Here is a 13,601-nt window from a genome sequence, read left to right as displayed (position 1 = left end):
TCCACCTGTCCTCTATATGGAAGGTCTTCCCTCATTTCCCAGGTGTCCTCTTATACCTCCATGCCTCTTCTCAGGTTGCCCTAGGAATACCAACCTGAAGCTTCCTGTTCATGCATTTGGACCCTCAACTCTAGTGCTCCGCTGTCTGTCCTTGTCCAGTCCAGGCACCCATCTGCCTGCAGTGTGGACTGCTTTCCAGAACTCGGTTCTTTACCCAAGCCAGATCGTCCCCGGGGGCAACTGGGGAGACACCAAGTGCATCCTTCTTGCCTTGGGCTTCTTCAGCTTCTTGGGGCGGGGGGGGGTTAGAAAGAAGCCCTGACATGCTCTACAAATAATTCACTAGTTAGATGGCCACCTCAAGATGAAAAGGCAAGATAATGGTTCTTTGTACTTACATAGAGTGTTATAGTTCTAGAAACACTTTTTAATCTACTCATCCAAACTGAATCACTTGTGGTATTCAGTAAAGGTCAGGTGGGAGGAATCACGAAGCTCTGTTGTTATAATAATTGCAAGCGTCAAGCTAAGAGCTGTCTTATTTTGGTCCAGCTAACACTTGATGTCCCTGTTAATGTTATGAGTGTGATGCCAGCGCATCTTTTTGTCCACACAACTGAACTCCTCCTGTGCTGTTAGCCTGACGGAGCCTCCATTTGCTCCTGGGTGCGCCCTGCTTCTGGTTAAGCTTCAGCAATGCCTATTCCAAACCGCGTTACTCGATTCTGCTCTCAAGTGAAATCTGACTTTGTGCTTTCTCTTTACTCTCTGCTTTTATCTCTCCCTCCCCCACCGTCCCTTCTCCTCCTTTCCCTTTTCTTTGTCTTTTTCTGCTCTGTTGGATATTGTTTCTTGTTCATCAGCTTTCATTTCCAATTATATTCTCCCTTGTATCTCAGGGGCTAGAAGCCTGGGAACTAGAGTTCTAAGACTCCTTTGTTCGCTAGTGGGGTCTGAAGGCAGAGGAAGAAGAGCCACTTTCCAGTAGATAGACAGACTGCAGTTCATGCGGGTTTTGGAGCACATTCACATTTCCCTGTCCATCATAAACTTAGGGTCAAGAGGCAGCTGCAAAGCAGCAGATGTTTCCTGCAGTTTCCTGACCTCAGGGTGTTAGTAACAATGTCCTGATCTCTGGATCCTGGCCGTGAAACTAGAGAGCTAGTGGCCACACCCCTGAGTTACCTTCCTTTGGCAAATCCAGTGATGGGGTTTACAACCCTCTTCCTGCTCTGCTGAAAATGAAACCTCTCGCTACTGGAAGCAGCTAGTTTTGCAGTGGCTCTTCAGAAGTGGTGCTATGTCAGGAGTATCGCGGGCCCGGGAGAGCCCACCACAAATGCAAATCCTCAGGCCCCACCCCAAACCCACTGACTTGAAAACCCTGGGGAAGAGTCAGGCAGCCTGGGATTAACAAAGACCTCCAGGTGATTCTGAGGACCACGGACTTATCACACACCACCACCGGCGGATACACAGCCTCAAGGCTACACCTTTTTATAACTAGAAAATACCATATTTAATGTAGAAAACTTGGAGAGGCTCCACAAAACTTAACTCCACTTAACTCCCAGTGCTAAGAGTTAATGATCGTTAACCCTTTGATTTATTTCTATCTGGCTTCTCCACACATAAAAGGTTACACATGCAGTTATACACCTCGCACAATTTCATATCATTTTTAAATAATAAAAGCATTTCTTTGCACCATTAAATAAACTTACTCAGTGCTTACCCAGAATTCCATATCTAGAAGTATTATAATCAACTAGTCATTCTTCTACTGAGGAATGTTTACGATGTTTCTGGGGTTTGACATTATAAATTAATATTGAGTTGAATGTTTGTTGACATGTTGTCCATATTCTTGGGTATCTGAATATTTGGTTCCCAGTTGATGGCAATGTTGGGGCAGAGTTAGGAGGTGTGGCCTTGGTGGAAGAAATATGTCACTGGAGGTGGGCTTTGAGGTTTCAAAAGCCACGCACAATTTCCAGTCCACTCTTCCTCTTTCCTATTTGCAGTTGGAGATGTGAACTCTCAGCAGCTGCTATAGCCTCCACATCTGTGGAAGCATAAGCCCCAATACACTCTCACTTCCTTCTATAAGGTGCACTAGTCCTGGTGTTTTACTGCAGCAGTAGAAATGTCACTAAGACAAGGTCCTTGTACACAATCTCATTAACTCCCCATTGTCTCATTGGAGAAAGACTAGATTAGCATATGGATTTGAAAAGAGAGAAAAGCGACCTGGCCAGGGGAGTGCGAGTCCTCTCAGAGCAAAGACTCCATGTGGTAACAGAGATCTCAGGGAACTGATCAGCTAGGTTGGGCGGTCAAGGGGAGGGAGGGGACTTCCGGAAAGCTACTTTTTCATCCCCATGCCACCAAACACACTGTTGTTTAGGGGACTGAAATCAGGGGGGTCAGGAAAATAACCCTTCACACTGTTTTCCCCCTTATTTATTTATCTATTTATTTATTTATTTATTTATTTATTTATTTATTTATTTATTTATTTATTTATTTATTTATTCCTATTATCAGCTTGTTACAGTATAAATTCTTATCCTAATAGTGAAATGTTTCATTGAGGCTTGCCCAGTAATTGAGTAAAACCAAAACTTATTATAAGCCACAGGCATCCTAGGGTCCCCCCTGCTATATAGCCTCCCTGGTTCTGTGGGTTGCAGTCTGATTGTTCTTTGCTTTATATCTAGAATCCACTTATGAGTGAGTGCATATCATGTTTGTCCTTCTGGGTTTGGGTTACCTCACTCAGGATGGTATTTTCTAGTTCCATCCATTTGCCTGCAAATTTCATGCTGTCATTGTTTTTCTTTGCTGAGTAGTGCTCCATTGTGTGTATGTTATTGGTGAAATTATTAAGGCCACTCCATGTAGTTAAAAGGAAGATTTATTTAGTGGGTAACTTACAAAAAGGGATAGGTAGGTCATGGGGTCTGGGGAAGGTGTATCGCAGTCCAGCGGTGTTCTCTGGAGCTCTGCTCGGTCAACCTCCACTGTCAAGGGTCCAGGAACAGAGAGAGCACTCGCTTATCCAGATCTCGGGTCTCCAGGTGCCTCCCTTGGCCCCGCCTTGTAGGCGTGACAGTTGCCGAAGCCTCAGTGGAGGTTGGAACTTCCAGATCAAAGCTGAAATGGCTACCCACTACAATATGTACCACATTTTCTTAATCCATTCTTCAGTTGACGGGCATCTAGGTTGTTTCCAGGTTCTGGCTATTACAAATAGTGCTGCTATGAACATAGTTGACCATGTATCTTTGTGGTATGATTGAGTATTCCTTGGGTATATGCCCAAGAGTGGTATGGCTGGGTCTTGAGGTAGATTGATTCCCAATTTTCTGAGAAACCGCCATACTGATTTCCACAGTGGTTGTACAAGCTTGCACTCCCACCAACAGTGGAGGAGTGTTCCCTTTGCTCTGCATCCTCTCCAACATTGAAAGTCATTAGTGTTTTTGATCATAGCCATTCTGACAGGTGTAAGGTGGTATCTCAGAGTCGTTTTGATTTGCATTTCTCTGATGATTAAGGATGTTGAGCATTTCTTTAAATGTCTTTCAGCCATTTGTGATTCTTCTTTTGAGAATTCTCTGTTTAGCTCTTTAGCCTATTTTTTTTAATTGGATTGTTCAGTATTTTGATGTCTAGTTTCTTGAGTTCTTTATATACTTTGGAGATCAGTCCTCTGTCAGATGTGGGGTTGGTGAAGGTCTTTTCCCATTCTGTAGGCTGTCTTTTTGTCTTATTGACCATGTCTTTTGCCCTACAAAAGCTTCTCAGTTTCAAGAGGTCCCATTTATTAATTGTTGTGCTCAGTGTCTGTGCTGTTGGTGTTATACTTAGGAAGTGATCTCCTGTGCCAATGCATTCAAGAGTACTTCCTACTTTCTCTTCTATTAAGTTTAGTGTAACTGGATTTATGTTGAAGTCTTTGATCCACTTGGACTTGAGTTTTGTGAATGGTGATAGATATGGATCTATTTGTAATCTTTTACATATTGACATCCAGTTATGCCAGCACCATTTGTTGAAGATACTTTCTTTTTTCCATTGTATAGTTTTGGCTTCTTGGTCAAAAATCAGGTGTTCATATGTGCGTGGATTAATGTCAGGGTCTTCAATTCGATTCTATTGGTCTATATGTCGGTTTTTATACCAGTACCAAGCTGTTTTTATTACTATAACTCTATAGTAGAGCTTGAGATCAGGGATGGTGATGCCTCCAGAGGTTGCTTTATTATACAGGATTATTTTAGCTATCCTGGGTCTTTTGTTTTTCCATATGAAGTTGAGTATTTTTCTTTCCAAGTCTGTGAAGAATTGTGTTGGAATTTTGATGGGGATTGCATTGAATCTGTAGATTGCTTTTGGTAAGATTGTCATTTTTACTGTGTTAATCCTACCTATCCATGAGCATGGGAGAGCTTTCCATTTTCTGATATCTTCTTCAATTTCTTTCTATAGAGATTTAAAGTTCTTATCAAAAAGCTCCTTCACTTGTTTAGTTAGTGTTATCCCAAGGTATTTTATATTATTTGTGGCTATTATAAAGGGTGATGTTTCTCTGACTTCTTTCTCAGCCCTTTTATCATTTTGTGTATAGGAGGGCTACTGATTTTTTTTGAGTTGATGGTAATACACCATACAAACTGAAAGAAAAAAAAACACATGATCATCTCATTAGATGCTGAAAAAACCTTTGACAAAATCCAACATCCCTTCTTGACAAAGGTTTTAGAGAGATCAGGAATACAAGGAACATTCCTAAACATAATATAGGCAATTTACAGCAAGCCAACAGCCACCATCAAATTAAACAGAGAGAAACTCAAAGCGATTCCACTAAAATCAGGAACAAGACAAGGCTGTCCACTCTCCCCATACTTATTCAATATAGTACTTGAAGTTCTAGCTAGAGCAATAAGACAACAAAAGGAGATCAAAGGGATACAAATTGGAAAGGAAGAAGTCAAACTTTCACTATTTGCAGATGATATGATAGTATACATAAGTGACCCCAAAAATTCTACCAGGGAACTCCTACAGCTGATAAACTTCTTCAGTAAAGTGACAGGATACAAGATCAACTCAAAAAAATCAGTAGCCTTCACACTGTTTTGTTTCTGTCTCTTTCTGAAAGGTCTCTGTTTTCTTAACTTTGGCATATGCTGAGAAGCCGGAAGTAACTTTCTTGACATGAGACTTAGCTCCCACTGCTTCCTGCCCTACCCAGAGCACAGCCTCGTCATGTCCATTGTAGTGGTCTTGTAGACGTTTCCATCTGGGCAGGAGTGGCCAAGTCTCGCAGAACTGGCTTGGCTCTTGAGAGACGAGAACAGCTTATTATAAAGCAAGTCTGCTTATGTGGTTTGCTTTAGCTTCTGCTCTCTTGCCTGTGTCCACACAGGCCCACTTATCTGCTATGCTGTAATGGAGCCTGGAGGCCTTTGCTACATTCAAGTGACATGCTGTTTGAACTTTCCAACTACCGAAACTGTGGACTAAACAAACCTCTTTTCTGTATAAACTGTGTAATCTCAGTTATAGGAACAGGAAATCAACCAAGACAACAGCATACAGGACGTAATCATTATGATTAAGAACATCATGACTTTGCTATGGTGAAACTAGGCTCTTCTTCCATGCCGATTTTGGTCAGGGGCTTGCTTTAGACAATGATAGATGATTCCAATTTAAGATAGAGATAGAAGAAGCAAAGTGAATGATTATTATCCTTTGACATGGCTGCCCCAGGAACCTAGAGGTGCATAAACTGAGAATTGACTTATGGTTTATGATGTCTCAAGAAGTTAGCCGGGTTCTTTTCTCCATCAGATACAAGACATTGGCTGGTGACTGACTGATGATGTCTTCACAAGTCCTGTAACAAGTGTAACTGTGTGTCTTCCTACCATAGTCTGAGCCATGATTGTGTTGGGTCCTATCCAGGCCCATCTGATGATCGGGATGTAACCTTCAGTACTGGTACAAAGCTTAGGAACCGAAACCTTATTAATGATTATTAAATGATTACTCTAAAATGCTCAGAACAGTAGTGGGCGATCAGCTGTGGTCTCTAGGGGCAGAAAGGATTAAAAAGACTATTTGACTATATAATTTCCCAATCTCCAGAGTTTGGGGATGCTTACAAACTATATGAATTTGAGAAGGCCAATTTCTACCCTAAGCATCAGCTTCTCCATTTATTTTTATTTTAAAAATCAACATTATAATCTCTGCTTTTCCTACTTGGCAGTGGTTTTCTGAGGATCCAATAAGACAGTACATGAACAAGCACTTATCTGTACAAGAACAAGTATTTGTCCTTAGCTTGCTGGCAGTGTAGGCAAGCTTCTCCTTCTCCCTTCCATCCTCCTTTTCCAAGAGCCGCTACTGAGGCGCCAATGAGAGCAGTTAAATTTCTAGCCAGCATACTTCTCTTAGTGAAATGATTTAGAGCGGAGTGTAACTAGTTCATAAATTTATTATGACTTGGGTCCAGACTAGGGATGTGTACACACACACACACAACCACCACTACCACCACCACCACCACCACCACCACCACCACCACCACCACCACCACCTTGGCATCTCACAGTGAGAAATATTGCAGCCCTATAAAAAGCAAAGCCACCTCTTTGCACCTCCCAACAGCTCAGATGCCCTTAAAAATAAATGAGAAAGGGGCACTCCACAACCTGTGCAATGGAGTTTTTATAAATCAGGCAAATTTTGAGTCCCTCAGGTAACATCAGAAGCCAAGAATGATGCTTCGTATCCCTGGTGTGTGAATCCTGGCTACTACCTGCTGGTGCTCCCAAGTGGCTGTCCCAGAGCAAGGGTGTGGAACCTCTATTTATTCACCTCATAAGACAGACAAACAAAGAAGTTGACCCTGGGACCAAGTTAATCAAAAAGTTTTTAATAGAGTACTTGAGGAAGCACAGGCAAGCGCCTGAAGTCATAAATAAGGGCACAAATCATTTCTGAGTCTTGTTAGAGAATACAGAGTATGCTGTGACTGGGAGATTATTTCCTGCCTAATTAAGCTGCAGGTTGCTGCCCTGGAACACTCATTTAGGGGCATGTATCCCATCTGTGGGACCAGTTGTTAGAATCGATGGGTATAGACTTTTTTTTCTTATTTATTTTTTGAAAAAGAAGGTGAGAGAGGGTATGGGGAGATACGGTTATATTTCAGGTTGAAACAAATCAATGTTGGAAATAAACAGAAGGTCTGTTTCAGAGAGCCTGTAACTTGCAAATTTATGGCAGAGCTGCAGTGTGTATGTATGCACCTGTGTGCGTGCACATACGTCTACCTCCCTTTTTTTTTTAATTCTTTTTGTAGCAGCATCTACCCAGGCTGAGTTGATGGGGTGAGTTACCCCCCAATTGTGATGTAAGATGTGAACCACTAAGCCATCAGCTGACAATGGTCAGGCTGTGCTGTGCTGGCCCATAGGGTGTCTTTGTGAGTATTAGAGGAAAGCAGCCCTTGCTCAAGACAGTTTTTATCTCGGCTTGCTGGAAAATCGGCCCAGCACACTGAACATGCTACAGCGAGATGTCTTGCTGCCGCCTGTCAGAAAACTGTCATTGTGAAAACTCCAGTCTAGAGCAACTTCAGTGTGAAGACCACTCTCTAGCTGCGTCTTTAGCAATCACAGAGAGATTCCCTGAAGAACCATGCTGTTCATTCGGGAATAAGCCAGGCACATCATCATATGGAATACACTTGCCCACGAGACTGTATTCAGAAGTCAAAGTAAAGAAAGTTGATCTGTACTCACATTTTTATACCAAATGAGCCGAACAACTGTATGCTTCCATACCACCGGTGATGCCACATCTGGCAGAACTGGGAACACTGGCGAGCTCATATGTCCAGGCCCTTAGGCAGCTCAGTCAAGCTGAGAGGACAGACATTCATCAAAATAATTATCTAAGTGCATATACAATGGCAAAATGGATAAGCATGTTGAAGCAAAATTACGAGGTGTTCGGGGGTTTTTGAAACAAGATGATAAATGCGTATTTAATATCTAAAATAATATCTTTCAGCACTCAATACCCAGTCCAATGTCTAAAAGGACAGAAACTTCACAAATGACTGTGGTCTGCAGGATAAAAGGGTGTGATAACAGAGATGTCCTTGGAGAATTCATTCTGAGACCCACTGACCCACCCACCGACCAGTGTGAAGTCATCTGGGTAGATCTGTTCAATCTAGTGATTTATAGTCCAGTCCTGTCCCATCTCCTTCAAAGATCTCCTAGGTCTCTGGAGGGACAGTTACTGCCCTCTGCAGGGATGGGTGTCCCAGTAGCCCTGTCTTGCCCCCCACCTCTAGACAGCTTGTTCAATCTGGAATTCAATGCATTCTTCCTGCTCACCGTTAGGCCTTGCTATAGTGTTATCAAGTGTCCCGCAACACTCAGTGTCTAAGGGCTTCAGTGGCATTATTGGCAGGAAATGGACTTCAAGAGGTAACTCCTAGGGGGACAAGCCCTTGAAGGACTGTGAGACATCAGCCTTTTCTTCTTCTGTTCTTATCCTGGCCATGAAGTGAAGGCTTCTGCTACAGCACAAATTCCGGCATGCTACACAACGCTCCATCCCCACAAACAGCCTAAAAGCAACAGCTCTGTCCAACTGTGGCATGAAACCACCGCCAAAACCATAAACCATAATCTTCTGTCTTTATAAATAAACTGACCTTAGCTGTTTGCTACAGGAATGGGAAGCAGGCTAACACAGTATTCTTTCTAGACCCCAGAAAGCTTAGTCATCCCTCTGTACTGCTTGAAGTGTGGCCTGTTACCAAGTACAGCCAGCCACTGCGCCTCCAGCTTGTGCCAGTCTTTCCCAGTAGGCATATGACAAGGTGGGACACCCTTTCCTGATGACTGGAGGGCTCATGCGGCGAAGGTTATAGAGATTTGCATTACTCTCAGGTTTGGTCAGAGAAGCTTCTTGATGCAGTAGAACAATGAGCGGTTAGCAGAGACTCATCCCGTTAAAACGCCAAGAATAAGGAGCCATATGAGTGATCTGTATGAGTAACCTCCCCCTTCCAAGGTCCAGGGGGATATCACGGAAGAGTGGGCAGAAAGAGCTTAAGAGCTGGTGGATGAGGAGGAGAGCTGTGAACCCAGACTTCCGGACATGACAGAGAGAGTGCTGGTAGAATATGCATGGGTCAGGAAGAGAAACAAAGACAGCTGTGTTATTTTTGTGCAGTGTTGCTGCTGTTCCGCAAAGAAGAGGCTAGATATTTCCCGAGGTGCTGGAATCACACTGGAGTCACTTGCATCAAGTCCGTCGGGATTCCATGAGAAAACAAGTTAGTACAGCATGAAGGTTACAGAGGAGGGGACCTTGTGCATTTAGGCCCCACGAGAGTGACCGCAAAAGACTTTGCTGGAGGACCAGGGCAACGGCTCACTGGACTGGGTTCTTGATCCATAAATGTGAGAACCAGACTTGGGATCCTCAGAGCCCACCTACAGTCTCAGCACCGGGGAGGTGGAGACGGAAGATCCGTCAGCAAGCTGCCTAGCGAACCAGAGAGCTCCAGATTCAGCAGGAAACCCTGCCTCAGTAGATAGGCAGAGAATGTTTAAGGAAGACACCTGTCATCAACTTCAGGCCTGCACACGCGTGCGCGCGCGCACGCGCACACACACACACACACACACACACACACACACACACCTGCAAAGAACTGTTTGATCTGGGGATGATACCGCTTCTCTTATTGATCCTGTAACCAACGAGTTCCGTTTCAGTATAGCTTATGCTACCTTCCTCATTTTACCTGGCAGTACTTCCCATGTATCAGCCTCCTTGCCTTGCTCCTGATTCCCAAGGCAATGCAGTGCAACATCGCCTGCTTATTTCCAAATATGCACCGTTTGTCCTTAGGGAATCTCTCTGCTTGTTGGTTAAAGGTTGGCAGCATGCATGTGCAAGCTATGAACTACGAATTGTGTAGTATCAGTAGCTCCGCACGCAAGTTAAACGCTTGTAAATTTTGCATTTAAAAATGATGTTGTTGTGGCAATCTGAAATAGAATGGTAAAATACAGGCTAATTTCAAAGTTTAATTTTTCTGTATTTAGAACAACATTAAATAGCTGCTTTAGTTACTTTTCTCACGGCCATGACAAAATATCTGACCTAAGACAATTAATGAAGGGTTCATTTTAGCCCTCGGATGGAGGGTGCAGTTCCTCACGGCAGGGAGGGCGAGTGGAGGAGCAGGGCTCACATTATATCCAATCAGAAAGCGGAGAAAGATGACCCCTGTTGCCCCGCTGGCCAGCTCTCTCTGTTTTTATTCATTCAGGACCGGAGCCCACGGAATGGTGCAGCCCACATTTAGGCTGGGTCTTCCCATCTCTTTAACCCAACCCTGAAGCTCTCTCAGACCTTCCCAGAAGGTCGCCCCCTACCTGATTCAAGATGTCCCTCAAATTGACAATATTAACCATCAGGAGAGCAAACACATGTCTCTAGGGCAAGAGACTGAAGGAAAAAAAAAAAAGAAAAGCTTTACACTTTTTCTCTCTTCTTTTCCTCTGCTTTCTGAACATGGGCCTTAATTTGCATTTTTGAAGGGGGCCCTGTCAATGATGGTGCCAGCCTTGCTTCATACTGCAAGTCTGTGCATGGAGGACTCTTACAAATCCTTCCCTGTCCCTAACAAGGGTTGGAGTAGAACGGGACACTTCCTTGTGTCCTTGGCCCTCCTCACTGCATTGATTCATGACTTCTCAGTTCTTTTTGGTGGCCCCTTGTGGTGGTATTTCACTTGTACTGAAATGCATCTACAGCCCCTCCAAGGGAGGACGGCACATCTTAGCAGGCTTTCCACTTCCGGACCTGTAGGTGGGAGGAGAATGGCATCTTCTGAGCTTGGGAACTCAGCGTCCAACCCTTTGCTTTCAGGGTTAGCCTGTCAGCACAGCGGTTGAAGCTTCTGGGAGAGAGTCAGGCAAGAAGCAGCAAGAACCCAGAGATGGCAGTAGGTGGACAGTGTGCCGTGCTTCTGCAGCGGAGCCCTCAGCAGCGTCTGCGCACAGGGCCTGGCTCCTTTGTGGGTAGGAGAGAGGAAGGAACACGACATGCTACAGACTCCAGGAAGGAAGAGAAAACATCCCTTGGGTCAACAGCATTGCTAAGCCAGGATCCCCTCAGCCCGGCTCTCTTGGCCTCTACCTGACGTAAATGGGCTTCGGGATTCTGAGAATTATTCATTACCACTGCACTTTTTAATTTTAGGCAATCGGCATATGTTTTATTCATTAAAAAGATAAAATATCCTTGTGTGTGGAGGCCCCAGAGGACACAGTGCCAAGGGTGGCTAATGGATTTCTTTATAAGGCAGTTTTATGCAGCGAGGCAACAAATGTGTTTATGCTTAGGAGGGGCTTTTCTTTGATGGGGGAGTTTTAGATTCGGGGTACTTCAGATTCTGTACGCATCCCTGATGCCAGTGTACTAGTGCTCAAGCTGAGGCATTACTCTGAGTGCCCACCATGCCCAAGAGGCCAGCAGCAATGGGCTGGGCCACTCTTGAGACTTCACCTGTCATACATACTACTGAGGGAATCACCTGCAGGTCACCAAAGGACTGAACGGCACCCTGTGAGCAAGTGCCAGCTCCTGAGTTCAAAAATGTCCAGTGCTAGTGTTCTGAAGCTAGCTGAAGCAGAGATGGAGAGGGCTACTGAGAAGACAACACCCTTTTCTCCCATCAGATTTGTTGGGCAGCATTGGAGGAGAAAGCCTGTTATTTTGGGCTGGGCTGGGGTAGGAGCTTCTGGGGCTGAAACCTTCTCTTGGGGGAGCGTGAGTAACCAGAAGAACAAGCAACAGCCCTTTCTGTGACTCTAGGTTTCCCAGTAGCCTGTGGCATCGGGGTGGGGGGGGGGGAGAGAAAAAAAGTGAGATTACAAATATCGTGTCGAAACAAAACGAAAGCACAAAGTCTTTCTTGGGTTGGAAGAAAACCCACACTGAAGGCCTCCCACAAGGGGTGGGCCAGGTTGAGGTCTGCAGGAGCAGAGGCAGGTCAGGGGAGGTGAGGCTGTGGCCTCGGGACTCTAGGGAGCAGGTTCCGCCTTCACTGTTAATTCCTCCAGTCTCACTCTTCCCCACTCTGTTTTGATCTACAGTACTTGCTTTTGTTTCTCCCCCTCCTATGGTTTGGAGAAGCTAGGCATGGAAGAACACAGACAGGAGGCAGCTGGTGATTGGATGCCCTGCTGTGGGGTCAGAGGTCAAAACGCTTTGAGGGCAGTTTTTCTGGTATGAGCAGTTGCATCTCTGCAAGAGGTATGAAGACAATCGGTTTCTATTTTTTTTTTCCTTCCGAAGCTTTGATTTGATTGAAAACAAGCAAATGTACAAACTCCCAGGCAAGGGAACAGTTTCACCTTCTGGAGTTTCGTTTGCTGTCTGTATACATTACCACTTCCTGTTCTCTGCCTCCTTTCTTAGAGTACACTAACTAGGCTTTGAGGGAGCAACAGGGACGAGGCATGAGCTAAGTCACATAAAGAAAGGACAGAATATTGAATCAAGTAATTCTATGAAGACAGTAGAAAAACCTAGGGTAGCAATAGTGATGGTCATTGATTCAGAATCCAGTAGAGTCAAGTGGCTTCTATACTTCATCTCACTTAATCCTCTCAGAACCTGCGTCATAGCCCCAATAAGCATCAAGAAGCCAAGTGCCTAAGCAGAGGAAGCAAAGGAGAAACAAGGAACAAGACGACTAAGCCCAGGAAGGTGGATGCACAGAGTCAACTTCTCCCCTCCCCTTCCCCTCCTACAACAGGCATGGTGATCACTCCCCGAGTCCTTGATGTAACTTGAATTTTCTACTCAGCACAGTGCGCCAGGAAGCCGTGGCTGATTGGGTGAGCGCTCTGTTTAAAATCATCCACACTACCATTCACGTTGTAAGAAAATCAGGAACAACCTGAAAGGGGGAAGGGCCAAGAGATGGCAGGCGGGGCCATGCAGAGAGCTTGAAGCGTTGACCCTGTTGGCGCCTGCCACGAGAACGCTTTGGGTTGAGGGATGGTGGAATCTACATGCAAGAGGTCAGGAGAGTGATGAAAGGTGAAGGTACAGAGGGTGTAGACACCCACACTTCGAACCTGACAGCGATAGGTTCAAACGCTGCTCTGTCAGGTAGGATGGACCAGCAATGAGAGGATGGACGCTGCATAGAGAGACAGCCTGAAAAAAAACGGGAGACTACACAAAGCAAATGCTTGGGAAGATGGGGGGTACTTTACAAACACGTAGAAAAGAACAAAAAAACAGGAAACCATTTGCCTCTCACAGTTCCAAATTAAACATAATAGACAAATTAACAATCTTCTCCAAATGCCACGCACACCAGACGATTAGCTCCCGCTGAAGGCTGTGACGGGCAGCACTAAGCAGGAGACTCTCGGTGGACGTGAGGCACGTGTTCCGAACGCCTGCTTCTTATCTTCTCAGTTGTCATCTCTGTATTTTTAAGAACAGGTCTTGCAGGGAGTAATTGG

This window comes from Peromyscus californicus, unplaced genomic scaffold, assembly GCF_007827085.1.
Source record: "Peromyscus californicus insignis strain IS unplaced genomic scaffold, ASM782708v3 Scaffold_9__1_contigs__length_137607984, whole genome shotgun sequence".
Lineage (NCBI taxonomy): Eukaryota > Metazoa > Chordata > Mammalia > Rodentia > Cricetidae > Peromyscus > Peromyscus californicus.
Note: the sequence above shows the minus strand (reverse complement) of the source record.